At 53.3% G+C, this 17,092-nt stretch overlaps 1 long non-coding RNA gene and 1 pseudogene across 2 annotated transcripts; one reads left to right on the top strand and one right to left on the bottom strand.

Annotated features, from left to right (window-relative positions):
• Positions 1-398: 398 nt before the first annotated feature.
• Positions 399-9,385, bottom strand: LOC147353036 (uncharacterized). The gene is made up of 4 exons (XR_015145318.1): positions 8,740-9,385; positions 7,591-7,740; positions 6,899-7,463; positions 399-963 (listed from the first exon to the last, which is right to left on the bottom strand). It is a non-coding gene; the product is annotated as an uncharacterized LOC147353036 (long non-coding RNA).
• A 995-nt stretch (positions 9,386-10,380) lies between these two features.
• LOC147353035 (chromobox protein homolog 1 pseudogene) lies at positions 10,381-13,356 on the top strand (annotated as a pseudogene). The gene is made up of 2 exons (XR_015145316.1): positions 10,381-10,492; positions 11,286-13,356. The product of XR_015145316.1 is annotated as a chromobox protein homolog 1 pseudogene (transcript).
• The last annotated feature ends 3,736 nt before the right edge of the window (positions 13,357-17,092 follow it).

Below are 17,092 nucleotides of genomic sequence, written 5' to 3'. Positions count from 1 at the left end.
TGTCAATTGGCTTCGAAAAGAAGACTCAGTTCTTGGAGGGAAGCCGGGACTGACCAACAGCCTCAGGGCATGAGCTAGCCCAACGGGGAGACCTGCTCCTATGTGGAGTAGGGACTCAGGGGCCTAAATGGGGCAGAAGAGGCGCGATTCCCCCTTGCCTCCCTCCATCCACTCACCCTCTCTCACCTTGTTTTTTCCTTCTTTCTTGACACCTCATTTTTCTTCCCTCCCTGCTCCGCCTCCCTCTCTTCCTGAGTTTTCTCTTCCACCAAATATTTATTAAATGCCTACCATGTCCCAGAGACTCTCCTGGGCACTGGGATTCAGCAGCGAATGAAAAGAACAGGACAATCCTGCCTTTGTGGAGTTTACAGTATAGTGAGAGATGAACAAGAAAATGAGTAAAAACACGTTTTTAAACAGCGATCTGGGAAACCAGTAAGGAAGAAAGGGGGATGTGGTCTGGGGGGTGGGGTGGGGTGGGTGGGGAAGGTGGCGAGGAAGATTGCTGGAGAGGGCATTCCAGGCAGAGGGCGCAGCAGCTGCAAAGGCCCAGGGCAGCAGCGCGCCTGGTGTGTCTGAAGAACAGCAAGGCAGGGTCTTCCCTGGTGGTTCAGCAGCTAGGAATCTGCGCTTCCTCTGTAGGGGGTGGGGGTTCGACCCCTGGCCGGGGAACTAGAGCCCACCTGCCACAAGTAAAGACTTCACAAGTGGCAACGACGACCCAGCAAGGGGGAATAAGTGAGAAGAACAGCAAGACGGCTCGAGCTCACCCAGGTCCATCCTCTGGAAGGCCACAGAACACTCCTTTTTGTCCTGCTTGCCTCCTGGTTCTCTCTTGGGGACTCAAGGATGAATTCTGAGCATCTACTTCACGTACAAGTCTCTGCTCCATGCTGGGCATTCAAGTGGGAAACTCACGCAGGGTCTGCCCTCAAAGAAGGCGTGGACAGATGTGGGTGCCTGAAAAAGTTAACACAGAACCACCTTACGACCAGGTGTGTGCCCCCACACACACGTTCGGAAGAACTGAAAGCAGGGACGCAAACAAACCCTCATACACGCGTGTTCACAGCATCACAGTTCCCAACAGCAACAGGTGGAACAGCTCAAGAGCCAGTGAACAGATAAACCGAGGGTGGTCTGTCCTGACAGTGGGGTATGATTTGGTCAGAAAAGAGAGGGAAGCACTGACAGCAGCAGCAACACGGATGAGCCTGGAAAGCCTCGTGCCAGGTGAGAGGAGCCAGACACCCAAAGTCACAGATCATGTGGCTCCCTTTATGTGGAATGTCCAGAAGAGAGAAGCCCACAGAGGCGGAAGGTAGGTGGGTGGCTGCCAGGAGCAGGGGGAATGGAAAGAGGGAGAAACAGCTTCCTGGGTGCGGATTTCCTCTGGGGTGAGGGAACATTCTGGAACTGTGTAGAGGTGGTGGTTTATAACGCTGTGGACGTGCTAAAGGCCACTAAAGTGATCACTTTAAAAGCGTTAATTTTATCTGACACTACCTCAATAAATTAAACAAAACCTACCAAAGTGCGCAAGGCTGAACTCCGGAGAGACCAGCTGGAGGTGCTGCTCAGAGGCCGCGGCAGAGAGGTGCAGGCAGGGCGGGGGTGGGGGAACTTGGGATGTGCTGGGATTTCAGAAGGACGCCCCACCCCCAACAAACGGAAAAGGAGGAGTAGCCCCGGCTTCTGTAGGCCTGGGTGGATAGCGGGGTTCATCAGCGTCTGGAGCACAAAGCCCCCGGAAGCTTCAGGAGGAAAAGTGATGAGCCATCTGTGTGTCGGGTTTGTGGTGCCTGGGCGCCTCCCAGGGTGGAGGTGTGGGGTCCACAGCATCTCCCACCCAGTGAGTCGGTGGGAGGACTGCTAACATCTTTCTGGAAAGACAGGCTGTGGGTCCTGTTTTCTGGAGCCGGCTCTCCCCACCCCACCTTCTGGGCTGAGCCCTGAGATCAGAGTGGCTGCTGTCAGCTCAGTGGGCATCAGATGGGGAGTGTGTCTGGGCTGGGTGTGGCCCTGGAGGTTGGGCTTCTCAGGGTGACAGGGGGCTATGCTCGCGTCAGGGGCATGGCCGGGGTCTTCCCAGCTCCACCAACCTGATGAGCCCCTTCCCTGGGGCTTGTGGAATTTGCCTTCATCCATTTCTCTTGTGGGGCAGAATCCAGATGCTTGGCCTTCCTTAGCTGGATCAGGGCAGATCCGCTGGGAGGGCCCACATGAGGACCCCAGGGCACTGCCCTGATCCACCGACCAGGCTGGGGCCCCTGCCTCACAAGGGTCAGCAGGGAACTGGTCCTGCTGTTTGTAAACCTCAGAAGGCCGAGCCGAGTGGACCCTCTAGAAGCCAGGCCGGGTCCACAGACATCTGGAAGCTGTCAGTCTACTTCCCAGTCTACACTGATGCCCTTGGCATTGGGAATGCTGCCCTCGGGATGCAGACGCAGGTCTGGGGGTGCAGAAGAGAGGATGTCCCTACAGGAGCGGGGCCAGGGGCCAGGCTGTGGCAGGAATGCCGCGCTCAGTGGCCAAGGGCCAGCTGAGGAGGCAGCTTTCGCTCGGGCGCTCTGAGGACAGGCAGGCAGCCGGTTCAGGACCTTCCATGTGTGCGCCAGGCCTCGTCTCAGGCTTCATTTCCTCACACAGGAGCCGGGGGCGCTTCCCTGTGCTTGGCCTCTGTCTGGATGTTCCCCGCACCCCTCAGAGCTCACAGAAACACTGCCTGCCTCCCATTATAAGCTCTTGCACACCCCATTAAACACTAAATCTCAGGGTCTGTCTCCTGGTTGCCAGCCCAGGTGGGCAGGGTGTGTCTGGCTGCTCGTGACTGTCTGTGCCTTGTGCATGGTGGAAATCAGGAAAGGACTCGCTGTGTAACTGGACGGATCACTAGAAACCCCTGAGAAATGCTTTTTCCATTGTTTCTCCTGTTATAAATGCATTCAGTGACACGTGGATGACAGAGCTCCTAACTCTGCTTGTATTTTTGTTTTGAGGGAAAAGGAAGTAGATACAAGCAGAAGCTTCTTGTCAACATTGAAGCAACCGAGAGTTGCAGGGGAATGAACACTCGTCACAGCTCTTCAGCTCTTAAACCTTCCGAGGCTTGTACCCTGGGTGGGCAGAGCTGCCCATTGGACTGGGTTTGGGGTGGGGACTGTGGGATCCTGAATCTTCCAGAGAACCAGCTGTGCTCCCAGAACTGTGGTACAGGAGTCTAAGTTTCCTTCAAGAGAGCAGGGGTCAAAAACAGAGCTGTGCATCAAAATGCATTTTCCTGGGCTTTGCCACTTCGGGTGTGAGGTCTGGTCTGGGACCCCAGTGTGGAGAGGCTTGAAGGGCTCCGGCTGACGGAATGGCTTGCAGCCTCTCGAGGGACGACCCCTAAACCTGGAGTCTAGGGCTGGGCAACCTCCACGACCCCCAGCTCGTGTGGACACCACCCCCTTCCCACCGTGGTGACTTTGTGGGAATGAAGATAACTGGGGACAGGGTGGCCCTGATTAGCACTGAGACAAGCAGAATGGTCTGACTCATCAACAGCCTCTCTGAAAGCCAGATCTGGAAAATTTATGCAAGGGGAAAAAAAAATGAAGTAAACAAACATGAAGAGAGGGGGGAAAATGTTTTTTAAAGGACTGGAACTAATTTGGGGGTTAAACCCAGCTGCCCACACAGATTCATTTCAGCTTTTCCAGTGTTATCCCATATGATTTATTTCCTGCTAAAGCATCTGACAACTATTGTGTAAACAGTTTCCATTTATCCTGGAAAGGCGTCTTCTCCAGCTCTGGGGAGGTCCAACCAGGCCCCAACTTAATCAGAACAACAACAACCGGTTTTGATTTGGAAAGACAAAACCCACAGGAAAACAGAAGAGTAAGACCAATGAGTCCAGAAGGGCCCTTGAGACAGCCTGGAATGAGTCACTCAGGGCGCCGCTGGCTCTTGGAAAGATCCAGGTTTGAGTCCTGCTGTGTGTCCTGGGCAATTGACTTAGCCTTTCTGAGCCCCGCTCTCCCCATCTATAAAATGGGGAGAGTACTTGGACCACCTCACAGGGAGGCTGTGAGCACAGCACATTGTGAACACTTAGAAACAGTATTACTTATTATTCTTATAAAGTGAAAACATGGCGCACAGTGAAGGACTTTTTCTCCCTACACTTAATACACGGGCTCATTCTGCAAAGGCTCCAGAAAGAAGGAGAGCACCAGGATTTTGGTCTTGGATATGAGGTCACTTACTATGAAGGAAACAGGTGAAGATCAAGAAAGGCTAGGGGATTTGTTTGTTCAAGGCTCAGTCAGCTAAAGGCATGACTGTCTTCTGAATCTAGGAGTCCTTTAGGGGACCTCTCTGGCAATCCAGTGGTTAAGACTTGGTGCTTCCAAGGCAAAGGACATGAGTTCAATCCCTGGCCAGGGAACTAGGATCCCACATGTTGCACGGCACAGCCAGAAAAAACAGTCCTTTAATCCGAAAGAAAAGGGACCTTCCTTTTGAAAAAAGTGGTCTGCCAACCTCACCACTGAGTCATTCTTTCAACGCCATGACCGAAAGAGACCCTTAAAGCCTGTGCTGTGAAGCTAGCTGGAGGAAAAGGAACTTCCCATGAGCTGATACGGGGGCAGGACGGAAAGCAGGCACGGGGGAAGGGGCTTCTGGAAGTGAGTGAGGGGGGCTTTGTGTGCGTGCTGGGGTCCGGGGCAGCCTGGCAGGGGGCTGCAGAAGAGCAGCGTGGCCCCCGCCCGGCACAGCTCCTGAGTAGCCACTGTTCTGTGGGATGTGATGCAAGAGGAAGCCCCTGGCTTCGGCCCAGGGCAGCCAGGGCTACCAGGTTGGCCTAGGAAGTCCACTCTGGCCATGTCTGTGGCTCAGCACAGGCCCTTGCAGGTCAGGGCACAGGGAAGGGCCACTGCCACCTGGGAAGTTCATCAGCAGAGCTGGGCACCACGTGGCAAGAGGAAGCGAGAGGCCAAGGTCTGGAGGCCAGGAGAGCAACTCAAGGTCAGCATTGGCGGTGCCCAGCGAGGGTGAGAGGGGGCAAGGGCAGGGCAGGCCGGCGGCCCCACGCAGCCCCGGACTCCAGCAGGCAGCAGCCAGGGTCAGCACTGCGGGGCCGGCCGGGCAAGGAGAGCCCAGGGTTCCCGGCAGCAACCCCAGCTGTGGCCTGAGGACACAGTTCACTCACTCTCTGCTGTGACCTCGGCTGCCTCCTGTTGGGGAGGGGCGGGTGAAGGGTCAGCGGAGGAGGCGGTGAGGACAGGGAAGCTGGGATGATCTCAGTGTCTGGGGAGGCACCCGCATTCCGGCCTCTTAGCTGTGACGTCCACTCTGACTCAAAGCCAGGCTTAGCACAGGCCTGGAGAGGCCTTGGGATGGGGACACTCCTCAAATTCCAAAAGCATTCCATGCAAGAGGGACTCAAAGGGGTAGCCTGGCTCCTCCCCCCATGTTCATTAGCCCCTCTGCCCTGGGCTGTAGGTTAGGGCCTCCAGGCAGAGAGCCTGAGACAAGGATTTGGGACAAACAGAATATAGCAGAGGTGCTCCCGGAAGGCAGGTGAGGGGTGCAGAAGGGAGAAGGCAGGGGAAAGATGAGGGAGAGAGTGGTCCCGAGCGGGTGGCCTGCTGGGGAACCCACGACTAGGGGTGAGCCTCTGGGCTGTCCCACGAGAGGGGCAGGACCCAGGCTCCCCACACCATGCTCGTCCTTCCCTGCCTCAGGGCAGCTCCCCAAACATCAACTCCTCCACGAGGTGACACCCATCCTCGTCTGCCTGGGACTGAGGGCTTTCTGGGCTCTGGGACTTTCAGCCAGATGCAAGTGGGTCAGCCTACTCTCTGGCTCTTCTGGGGAACACTGCTGCACCCCGGGCTTGCTCCTGTGGCCAGAGAAAACCTCAGATGGGACACGGCAAGTAAGAAGCCGTTGGCATGCATCACAGCGGGGAGCTGAGAGGTGACATGGGCAAGGGCATCCAGTAGCATCTGCCCCACCAGCCCTGTCACCCTACAAACCTCTAATCGCCCCACCTCCTTCCTGCTGCCTTCCCTTATCCACCAGCTGCAGCGTGCCAGCCAGCCATGACACTGCCCTAAACATTCCCAACACCAATGACCTCAGGGCCTTTGCACTGGCTGTTCCCTTTGCCTGGAAATCTTTTCCCAGACACAACCACAGTAAAGTGTGACCTCCACGAGGGAAGCCTGCGTGCAATCGGTGCAGTGTTCCCAATCACAGAACAGCGCCTGGCACTTGGTGAACGCTTATCCACTCATAAAGCAATGAAAACGACGTAAAACAACATGAAGGAGAATGAATGATCTCAGTGCACCTGGAGACGAGTTTCCAGGCCCTTCCACCCAAGGAGACTGCCTCCCGCAAAGGAAACTGGGGGACAGTCCTCTAGACGACTGAGAGAAGGTGGGGGTTCCTGACGCTCACCCTGGGGTGCTGCCCCTGCTGCCTCATGCCCTGTGCGGCCCCAGCGAGGTGGTCATCAGAGGAGGCGTGACCCAGAACCAGGACTTCTATACTTCTCCACTTCAGAAAATCAGCCTATGCAGAACCCCATCAAATAAACCCCCAAATGTGGTTTTGCCTTACTTAAGCAGGGGTGAGGCATCTAGGCCCATGGACAACCCCAGGGACTGGGGTACAGCCTGAAGTCCACTGACTCGGAGAGCAAGGGGTTTCAGCACAGACATGGAATGCTAAGACCAGAGCTTCTCAAGTGGCTGCATACCCCCAGCTGCGGGTCGTATTCAATGCAGAATCTGAGGCGCAAGGTCTGAACGAGAGCCAGAGCCTCTGCGTTTCCAACCAAACTCCCAGGTGATGCTGAGGCTACTGGCTTCAAGCCCGCACCTTTGGGAAAAAGCCTCACCTCTGCCCAAGTCAGGGAGGATTTGATCCTCTTGCCTGCAGTTGCAACCAGCTCAGCAGAGGGAAGATCTAGGAGAGAGGCGGCAGCGACCTTGGAGTCATCGGCAGTGGGAGGAGCAAGGCAGCCTCTCAGACACACAGGCCCACGTGTCTGAGTCAGGTACAAGGTCCGCTGCTGTGACAGAGAGGCCCCCAAATACACCTGCTTAACAATACAAGATATTATTTCTCTCACAATCCAGAGGGAGGTGACTACTAGCAGGGCGATTTTGTGAGCTTCAACACATGGTTTTTCTCTCTGGATCCAAAGTGGTTGCTGCAGCCCCTGCCGTGGTGTCCACAAGCCCGACACTGGGAAGTGGGGAGAGACGAAGGCAGCCCAGGCCCGTGCTTTTTAAGGGCACACATAAGGACATGCGATGCGTCTGCTCACACTCTGGTGGCCAGACATAGTCATGCGATCATTTCTAGCTGCAAAGTAGGCTGGCGAGTGAGCAGTCTTAAGCCCAGTGAAAACTGAAGCATTCTATCATTAAAGGAAGAAAGACGGTGAGTACTGGTGACACCTGCAGGAAGAGAAGTTGTTATTTTAAAACTCAAAGTTATATGAATGATATTCCAACAGCCTTATTAGGCAGAGGCTGCCCACCCCAACTATGTGGATACAGAGTGTGTGGTCAGTGGAATACTGACCTCTCGCCAAAGACATGCATGTTTCAACCTCCAGAACCCGTGACTGTGTGACTTCACATGACAAAAGGGACTTTGTGGATGTCATTAAGGACCTGGAGGTGAAGAGAGGATCCTGGCTTGTCTCATGGGCTCCGTGTCATCATGAGGGTCCTGGCAAGAGGGAAGCAGGAGGATCAGAGAAAGGAGACATGAGGATCAAACAGAGGGCGGAGGGATGAGCACTGAAGACCAGGCTGTGAGCCAAGGGACGTGGGTGCCTCTAGAAGCTGGAAAAGGCCCGGAAATAAGTTCTCCCCTGGGGCCTCCAGAAGGAGCAGCCCTGCCCACACCTTGATTGTTGCCTGAAAGACTCATTTCAGACTTCCAGCTTCCAGGGCAGTAAGAGAACACGCTCGTGCGGTTTTAAGGTGTTGGGTATGTGCAGTTTGCTAACAGGAGCCATGGGAGGCTGTGCGGGGAGAAACAGCCTGCTGCTCAGCGGGGCCCTCCAGTTTGCATCCATAGGGCCCTGGGCTCTTTGCTGCTCCCACAGACCCTGCTCTGACTCAGATCAGACCTTCAGCGGCCTCAAAAGACCCCTTTTGGGAGCCATCCTCACCAAGCACAGCTTAGCTTTCACTAACTGATGACGATCATAAGTAACCCGGATGAACCCAGGCCCCATGGGGCTCAGCAAGTCCTCAAAGTTCCCGTCACTCTCCGCCTTGCAGCCACCAGGGAACTTCTGAGAGAATACGTGAGTGCAGCCAGTCCAGAGGTCCCTGCAGTGGCTCTAGACACTACCTCCCTCTCCTCCTGTTCCGTAAGAGTGGCTGGTCTCACTGTGCCCCCAGGCCAGGCTCCGTCTCTCAAGCCCCAGTGTCTGCTGTCACCTCAGCGCCCACGGCACCTCGTGGATCACAGCTCCTGCCGCCCCCTGACCCCCACAGAGGGGCCCACAATCCTCTCTTGACTCTGAAAGCGCAGTTTTCTCTCCCTTGGCCTCTATCTAGAGGATTCCTGATGAATTCTACAAATAAGTAATCTTTTCACAAATATGTGATCTTCACCAAGGGTTTCTTATGCACAGGTGCTTTGCCCAACACAAGCTGACCTCCACAACCTCTAGACCTCACGGCCACCCTTCACAACAAGGATGTTGTTACGCACCCCTCGCCCCTGCGGCAGGAAGGAAATGGGTGGAGAGGTCCAGTGCTCCGCCAAGGTCACCTTGCCGGGAGGCAGAGGAGGAAGCTGGACCCCAGGCTGGCAGGGCACAGCCTCCTGTGGCTCCACTACTCTGGTCTGTGGCCAGAGCTGCCTGCAGAGAACACGTCCTCCCGCCGACCCGAACAGCCTGTTCACATCTGCTTCCAGAAGGGTGGCCCTCAGGGTCCCCTCAGGCCACTGCCCCCTTTCCTGATGGGAAGATAAACGGAGCTGGCGTTGTGTGTTGCTGGTTGGGCGGGAGGCAGAGAACTCGGGGGCCAGGAGTGATGAATCAGCAAGCATGAGCGCGGCCCAGCCTGAGGGTCAGGCTCTTCTCTGCCAAAGGACACGTGACCTCTCTCCTTGGCTGGGCTGGGAGGCTCTGCTTAAACAGCATCCTTTCAAGAAGCCCACGGAGGGGCCATGACAGCCCCACTTTCACCCGAGGTGACAAGGCTCTCTCCTGCTGTCTCGGAAACCTGGGAAACACTGAGGAGGAGGGGCAGGCTGGCCGGAAGCCCAGCGCTCAGAGACTTAGCTTCTCATCTGTAAAATGGAGCAACAGCCTGTTTCCTGTGTCCAGGTGCTGGAGAGGACCAATGAGATCCTGAAAGAGGAAGTATTTTGGAAACTCAGCTGTGCTTCTTTAAACACTTTGGTAGAGAGCCTGTGAGGCCAGGCTGGGGAGGGGACTTGCTAGGGGGACCGCCCTGCCCTCCAGGAGTTTTCAGCATGGACAAGAAGGCCCCCACACCATCACAGATAGGCCCAGGAACCCAAAAGTGCCAGGACATCCTGGAAGGCCCCAGGGATAGGAGGGGAGCTGAGGCTGGAAGGATGAGTGGGCAGAGAGCAGTCTGACTCTGCAGAAAGAGCAGTCCTGGAGGCAGTCGGAACACAGACTCAGCCCCAGAGTCCTGGCCTTCAGATCCCCACTGGTCACTGAGGAAGCTCCTCAAATAACCTCCAGGGATCTGAGGCCCAGGAGGGAGTGACCTGTTCAAGGGCACACGGCTGGGACCTGGTGGAAGCTTTCCATGACAGCCTGTGCAAAGGCCCTGGGGTGTGAGGGAGTGGGGAGAAGTGACAAGTGTGTCTCGGGGGCCGAGTCAGGTTGTGAGACCTTAGGGCTGCCCCCACCCTGGAAGCTGAACCCATGCAATGGTGACAGCACGATGTGAGCGGGTCCCAGCCAGAGATGAGGCTGGGGACAGAACTGCTCGGTCCCCGTGGGAAGCACACGTGCCGGGAACCCCATCCATCCCCCAGTGGCTCTCCTCCTCCGCCAGGGCTGGGGCGGGCAGGGAGGGAAGACTTTCTCTCTGGCTGGGGATGTGGGGCTGCCTCGCCCCTTGGGACTCTGCTTGGCCCCATCCCTCTGGACAAGCATTTGGAACAGGGTGGGGTGACTTCCTCCTGGAGATAAGGCCCAGGCAGGCGTCCATGGCAGCTGCTGCAAGGACAGCTGTGGACACAGAGCCTGGTTCCCTGAGCCTGGAGATGCTGCCATTTTCTGATGATAATTGAGCCTAAAGCCCCCAAAGATCCTAGGGGCTTAACCCACCTCAAAGACTGTGTGATGTTTTCAGACGAAATGCAGCTGGAAAGCCTGCAGCCTTTAAAAACAGCCCACAGTTCAGCAGGCTGCCCTGCTTTGCTGTGTTATGAGGCCTGACCTTGAGGGCAGCCGGGGCAGAGCCTTTGCTTGCAGATGGTACGTAGCTCATGTTTCTAACCTGTTTTGCTTTTTCGGGAAAAAATTAAAACGTTCACAGGTCACTCTTTCCCTCCCTGCCCTCATTAACAATAAAAAGTAGCTTTAGGGCATCTGATGGGGAAAACATAGCTTTTTTAAGGAGCTCTTCTGGGATATAACTCGCAGGCCACACAATTCACTCTTCTAAAGCACACAGTTGCATGGGTTTCAGCATATTGAGTCATGCAACCATCAATACAATGACTTTTAAAGCATTCCACCACTCCTAAAAGAAACCCTGGATTCTTAGCCATCACCTCCAACCCCTCCACCCCTGGCAACTACTGATCTGCTCTCAGTCTCTCTGCATTTCCTTTTGGACATTTCATATACATAGCATCACACAAGCTGCGGTCTTTTGTGTTTGGATTGGGCTTCCCTGGTGGCACAGACAGTAGAGAATCTGCCTTGCCATGCAGGACACCCGGGTTCAATCCCAGGGTTGGGCAGATCACTGGAGGAGGGAGTGGCTACCCACTCCAGTACTCTTGCCTGGAGAATTCCAAGGACAGAGGGGCCTGGCGGGCTACAGTCTACGGGTTGCAAACAGCACAACACGACTGAGAGATTAATTTCCTCTCCTTTTTTTTTGACCTGAGCATGATGCTTCCAAGGCTCATCCACGTTGCAGGCAGAGTCAGTGCTTCATCCCTTTTTACGGGCAAGAGATCCTATTCCATTCTGTGGACAGACTATGTTTGGCTTATCCATACATCTGCTGATGGAAATTTCGGTTTTTTCCACTTTCTAGAGGCTGTGAATACTGCTGCTACGAACATTTGTGTGCAAGTTTTTGTGTGAACCTAACTCTTCACTTCTCTTGGGTATATAAACAGAATTGCTGGATCATATAGTAACTCTACATCTAACTTTCTGGGTAACAGCCAGACTGGGAAACCATGAAGTATTATAACTTAAATGAAGCATTTATGAAAAACTCACTAACACTTGCGGAGCATTTACTCTGGTCAGGCTGTCAGAATGTTGCCGTTATTTCAGCCCCACGACAAGCTCGCTTGGCGCGTACTGCTTCCGTCCCCACTGTGCAGGGCAGGAAGCTGGGAATCAGAGACGCTGAGTCACTGAGTAGGGGGCCCAGCTGCTAAGTGTGGAGCAGGGATATGAACCAGGTTGTGGTCCCTTCCCTCCTGAAGACCTGGGACAGGCGGCCTGCTTCCAGTGTCAGGAGGACTGGGCTTCTTTTTTAGCCAGAGATGTTCTCATTTTGAAGAACTAACAACCCAAAGACCACTTTCTAATTCCTCCTCCTGGGAACTGATCAGAGGCCGGGTCACGATGCTGTGTGGCCGTAACTGACTCACTCGTCCTTCACCTTAACGGTCCACCTGGCTCAGCCCTGGGAAAGGCCTGCCGGCTCGAATCCCTGCTCCAAACCAGCATCCCTGCGGAGAACAGAACCCAACCAGGCCTTTTTCCTTACAGCAGCCCCGACACATGACGGCACGTGAGCCAACTTTCCCAGCTTGCCTGCCGAACTGAAAGCAGTCGTTCTCGGCCCTGAGCTGAGCAGAATCCCGGGGGCCATAAAACCCCAAGTGACTAAACAACCTAAGTGTCCACCAACACATGAACGGATAAAGAAGATACAGTACATATACACACAATGGAATACTACTTGGCCATAAAAAAGAAGGAAATAATGCCATTTGCAGCGCATGGATGGACCTAGAGATTATCATACTGAGTGAAGTGAGTCAGCCAGAGAAACACCATACGATATCACTTATATGTGGACTCTAAAATACGATACAAATGAACTTATCTATGAAACAGAAACAGAGAAGAGACAAGGGGGACGAGGGAGGGATGAATTGGGAGTCTGGGGTTAGCAGATGCAAACTATTGTATATAGTCTGGACAAACAACAAGGTCCTACTATAGCACAAGAAACTATATTCAGCATTTGCGCGTCACCCTTCGGCCTGAGTAGACCAAGACCATGCTACGTGGGCTGGGTGCACAGCTGGGGGACTGGGCTGGAGAGGAAACATAGTAAATTGGGAAGAGGACAGACAGGACAGCCTGGGCGCTTGAACCAGCGTAGGGAGGGTTGACGACTGCAAGACCCGAGCAGCATCATCCTTTATACCAGAAAGCTGGCGAGCACTATGGGGAAAAAACAAATCAAGAAGAAAGTGGAAAAGGTGCTAGAAGAAGAGGAAGAATATGTGGTGGAAAAAGTTCTAGACCGTCGAGTGGTAAAGGGCAAAGTGGAGTATCTCCTAAAGTGGAAGGGGTTCTCAGATGAGGATAACACACGGGATCCAGAAGAGAACCTGATTGCCCTGACCTCATTGCTGAGTTTCTGCAGTCACAGAAAACAGCACACGAGACAGATAAATCAGAGGGAGGCAAGCACAAAGCTGATTCTGATTCGGAAGATAAGGGGGAGGAGAGCAAACCAAAGAAGAAGAAAGAACAGTCAGAGAAGCCACGAGGCTTTGCCCGGGGTTTGGAACCAAAGCGGATTATTGGAGCTATGGACTCCAGTGGAGAACTCATGTTCCTAATGAAACGGAAGAACTCTGATGAGGCTGATCCGGTCCCTGCCAAGGAAGCAAGGTCAAGTGCCAGCAGGCTGTCATATCCTTCTATGAGGAAGGGCCGACGTGGCATTCTTACCCCTCAGAGGATGATGACAAAAAAGATGGTAAGAATTAACTTTCTTGAATACCAGCCCCTGTCACATCTGACTGGGTTTCAAGTGGGGAAAGAAGGTGTTCTCCTTGTCTTGATGCCATAAAGGTGGCTCGAGATGTCCTTTGAAGAGCCAGGATAGTTTGTGTGCCCTACAGCAGCCCAAGGGCTTCAAAGCTGCACACCCATCCGGTGGAGGGGAAGGAGGGTCAGTGTTTCAAGGCAACCCGTTCTGAACTTTGCTTAAAAAAAAAAAAGCAAAGGGCCTTCTATGAAGGACAAAAAGTAGAACGGGATGTGGGAGAGCAAGAGATACTGTAGATCTTCAAAGAGCATCTCCACAACCCACACAGCCTTCTTCCCAATGGTGTTAACTCTGCATTTTTACAGCATAGCACGTGTGTAAGCTAAGCTAAGTCACTTCAGTCGTGTGCGACTCTCTGTGACCCCATAGATGGCAGCCCACCAGGCTGCGTCGTCCCTGGGATTCTCTAGGCAAGAACATTGGAGTGGGTTGCCATTTCCTTCTCCAAAGCATGAAAGTGAAAAGTGAAAGTGAAGTCGCTCAGTCGTATCAGACTCTTAGCAATCCCATGGATTGCAGCCTACCAGGCTCCTCCATCCATGGGGTTTTCCAGGCAAGAGTACTGGAGTGGGGTGCCAATGCCTTCTCCAAGCATGTGTGTAGTTTTGGGCTATTACTGGTGTATTATTTGGGGTGGGTGGGGTGGGGTGGGAAAGAAGGGAGATGGGTTAGGATCATTTTTGTTAAAATTTGGGGAAACGGTGAAACAAAGGAAAGAACAACTAATGATGATTGGGTTCTGTGTCCAGAATATTGTATCCTTTCAAAAATGTCACTGGCAACCTAAATGAGGACTGTGAGAGGCTGTTTAAAAGCTGTGAATGCCTGAAACTTAGAAGCCAAGGTATTCCCTGCCTGAGCGTAATGCTGTTCCCAACAAAGGAATAAGAAGCTACCAAAGGTGCCATTTGGGGGATGGAAACTGGTTGAGGAGGAAAAGTCTTATTGGAGTGTGTACACAGGCAGATCACTCTGTCTTAGAGGTGCTATTCATGAAACTGACAAGAAGACCCTTTCTTTTCCTATTGTGAAGTTACAAATATCAGCTTCTCCATCCAAGCCACTGGGGAAGTATTTAGGGAAGGGCAGAGAGTGGTATAGGAAGTGAGTTAGTAGGGAAAGACGAGGGCTGGTGCTCATAGGGTGGAAAACTCTTGGAGCCTCTGCTTTTTGAACTCTGAAACCATCAGTGGCAGGGTTCAGGCACTGACAGCACAAGTTCAAGAGCTGAATGATTTCAAAAGCCCTGATCTCAGGAGAAGATAAATTTTCATACTGGGGCAGTGGTTCACTTTAAAACAAATTTTTAATCCTAAGAATTAACTAAAATCCAAAACGCTGTCTTGAGTCATGAGATCCATCAGTTGTTGACATCGTCTTGATCTGCATCTAGAACTCTATTGTAATTTTTAGGCGTGTGTTAGGTTTTTGTGAAAACTTTCATTTAAATGTAAACTTCATATCAACACTGTCAGTTTTTTGTCTTAATAAAACTATATACATTAATTAAAAAAAAAAAAAGAAACTATATTCAACATCCTGTGATAAACCAGAATGGAAAAGAAAATGAAAAAGAATATGTATGTGTAACTGAGTCACTCTACTGTGCAGCAGAAATTAACACAACATTGTAAATCAAGCATATTTCAATAAAATAAACTGAAAAAAACCCGCTGGGCCTAACCCTCTGAGAGTCTGAGCCTATGGGTCTGGGGTGGGGCTGAGAGTCGGCAAGCTCCCGGGCGAGGCTGACGCTCCAGGTCACTAAGAAGCCAGGTGTATCAGGGCTGGGCCACAAGGCCTGCACAAGGTGTGAAGCGCTTCTGTCTCTACTTGGGCAAGCCTGCCCGTGAGGGATGAGGCCCCTGCTGCACTTGGGACCTTTGTATCCTTGGGCGTTGTTCCTTCAGTTGGAAGGAAGAAGGGCTGTCTAGACGGGTGGGCAGTAGTTTCACAACTTATCAAGGTACCCACTCGGACCCCTGCCTTTGTATTTGTAAACTGATCCCTGGTGCTCTGCTGCCCCCCAGTGGCGGGCAATTCTGCACCACCTCCTTTGGGAGGTGCCCCTCGATTGCTGACTGTAGGCAGGGGTGCCTGCTCCCTGACCCAGAACCAGGGTCCTCATACTTGGTTTTCCTTGGGAACTGATCTGTTGTCAGTCATTTACACTTTAGTAAGAGTAAGTTCAAGTCCTTGCACTTCGTTCCAGCAGAGAGTGCCACCTGAACTCCAAAGCTCATACTGGAGGATAGGAATGCTTTGCCGCTGGCTTTAAGTTTTATGTACCCGAGAAGGGCAGGTAGGGTCCTTCCGAGAACAGAGGGCAGCTGTCTCCTCTGACCCTGGAAGGTAGGAGAAGCTGGCCGTGGCCCTGCTCCCAGCTCTGGGAGCTCCAAGCTGGAGGGGCGGGTGTGCACTTTGCATCTGCCTTGAGAGACAGACACCAGCCAAGGCCACAGACACCAGCGGGGGCTCAGATAGGCTACAAGCTTTCCTACCTTCATTACTGGCCAGTGAGGAAACTGGAAGACACTTGAGTGGTTGGCCCTGGAATTCTATGGACCCAGAACTCAGGGAGGCAAGAGCTAAAGGGGGTGTGAGGTGACCCGCACATCGATGACACTTAAAACTCTTAGAAGGTGGGTCTAAGAGGAGGGAAGAGGCCCAGGGCTGGGCATAAACGGAGAAGGACAGGAGCTGGCAGGAGAGGCCAGGGAGGGTGAGGAACCGCGAGGGGTGAGGACTGTAAGTGTTGACTGACAGATGCCAGATGGAAGTGTGCGGTCTCAGAAAAACGCGCCGTTTGATCAGCCACTTTGCTGGCTGTGGGGCAAAGCCTGACTGCTTGGAGACAGGGCCAGGGATCCAGCCTGCGGCTCCGTCCTGGGGGGTGGACTTGAACTCGGGCATCTTCCCTGTCCTTCTGCTTGAAGGCCAATTTTGAAGGATGTGGCCACAAGTCAAAGAATGTCTGGGGCCACCAGGAGCTGGAAGGACCCTCCCCTGGATCCTCCCAAGAGAGCTGACCCTGCCCACACCTTGATTTTGGACTTTTGGCCTCCAGACTGTGGGAGAATATATGTTTGCTGATTTAAGTCACCCAGTTTGGGTAATTTGCTATGGCAGCCCTAGGAAACTAATATGACATGGTATCAATGTACCCATATGTGTGTGGATGCTAAATTGCTCCAGGCTTGTCCATCCCTCTGTGACCCTATGGATTGTACCCCGCCAGGCTCCTCTGTCCACAGGATTCTCCAGGTAAGAATACTGGAGTGGGTTGCCATGCCCTCCTCAGGGGATCCCCTCGACCCAGGGGTCTAACCCACAACTCTTCCGTCTCCTGCATTCTTTACCAATAGAGCCACCTGAGAAGCCCTTTTATCTCTATACGTACATAGATACAAAATAGCCTCTCGTGTGTGTGTGTGTGTGTGTGTGTGTGTGTGTATAAAACGTATCATGTAATGAGAGTTTACTATCTCCACCAGTGCTTTTCAAAGTGTGGTCCAAGGAACCCCTGTACGGTCTGGATACCTCATCAAACATGAAGATTCCTCCCAGACCTCCAGGATCAGGCTCTCAGGCGTGGCCCCCAGCTGGCTATTTTATGACAGCTTCCAGGTAATTCGGAAGGACCTGGAGGCCTGGGACCCCCAGTGGCCCCTGGATGCGGTCATGAGGGTGGCCTGAGGGCAGTGGGAGGAGATTCCTCACCGAGGGCCCGGGAATGCATCCAAGGAGAGCAGGAGGGACAAGGACAGGCTGTTCTGTGGATGGGAGGTGGCCGGCGTCCCTGCCTCGAGGCTGGT

Source organism: Bos grunniens, chromosome 18 (assembly GCF_055505025.1).
Source record: "Bos grunniens cultivar Pamir isolate PY7600 chromosome 18, Bosgru_T2T1.0, whole genome shotgun sequence".
NCBI lineage: Eukaryota > Metazoa > Chordata > Mammalia > Artiodactyla > Bovidae > Bos > Bos grunniens.
This window is presented reverse-complemented; position numbering and strand designations above follow the sequence as displayed.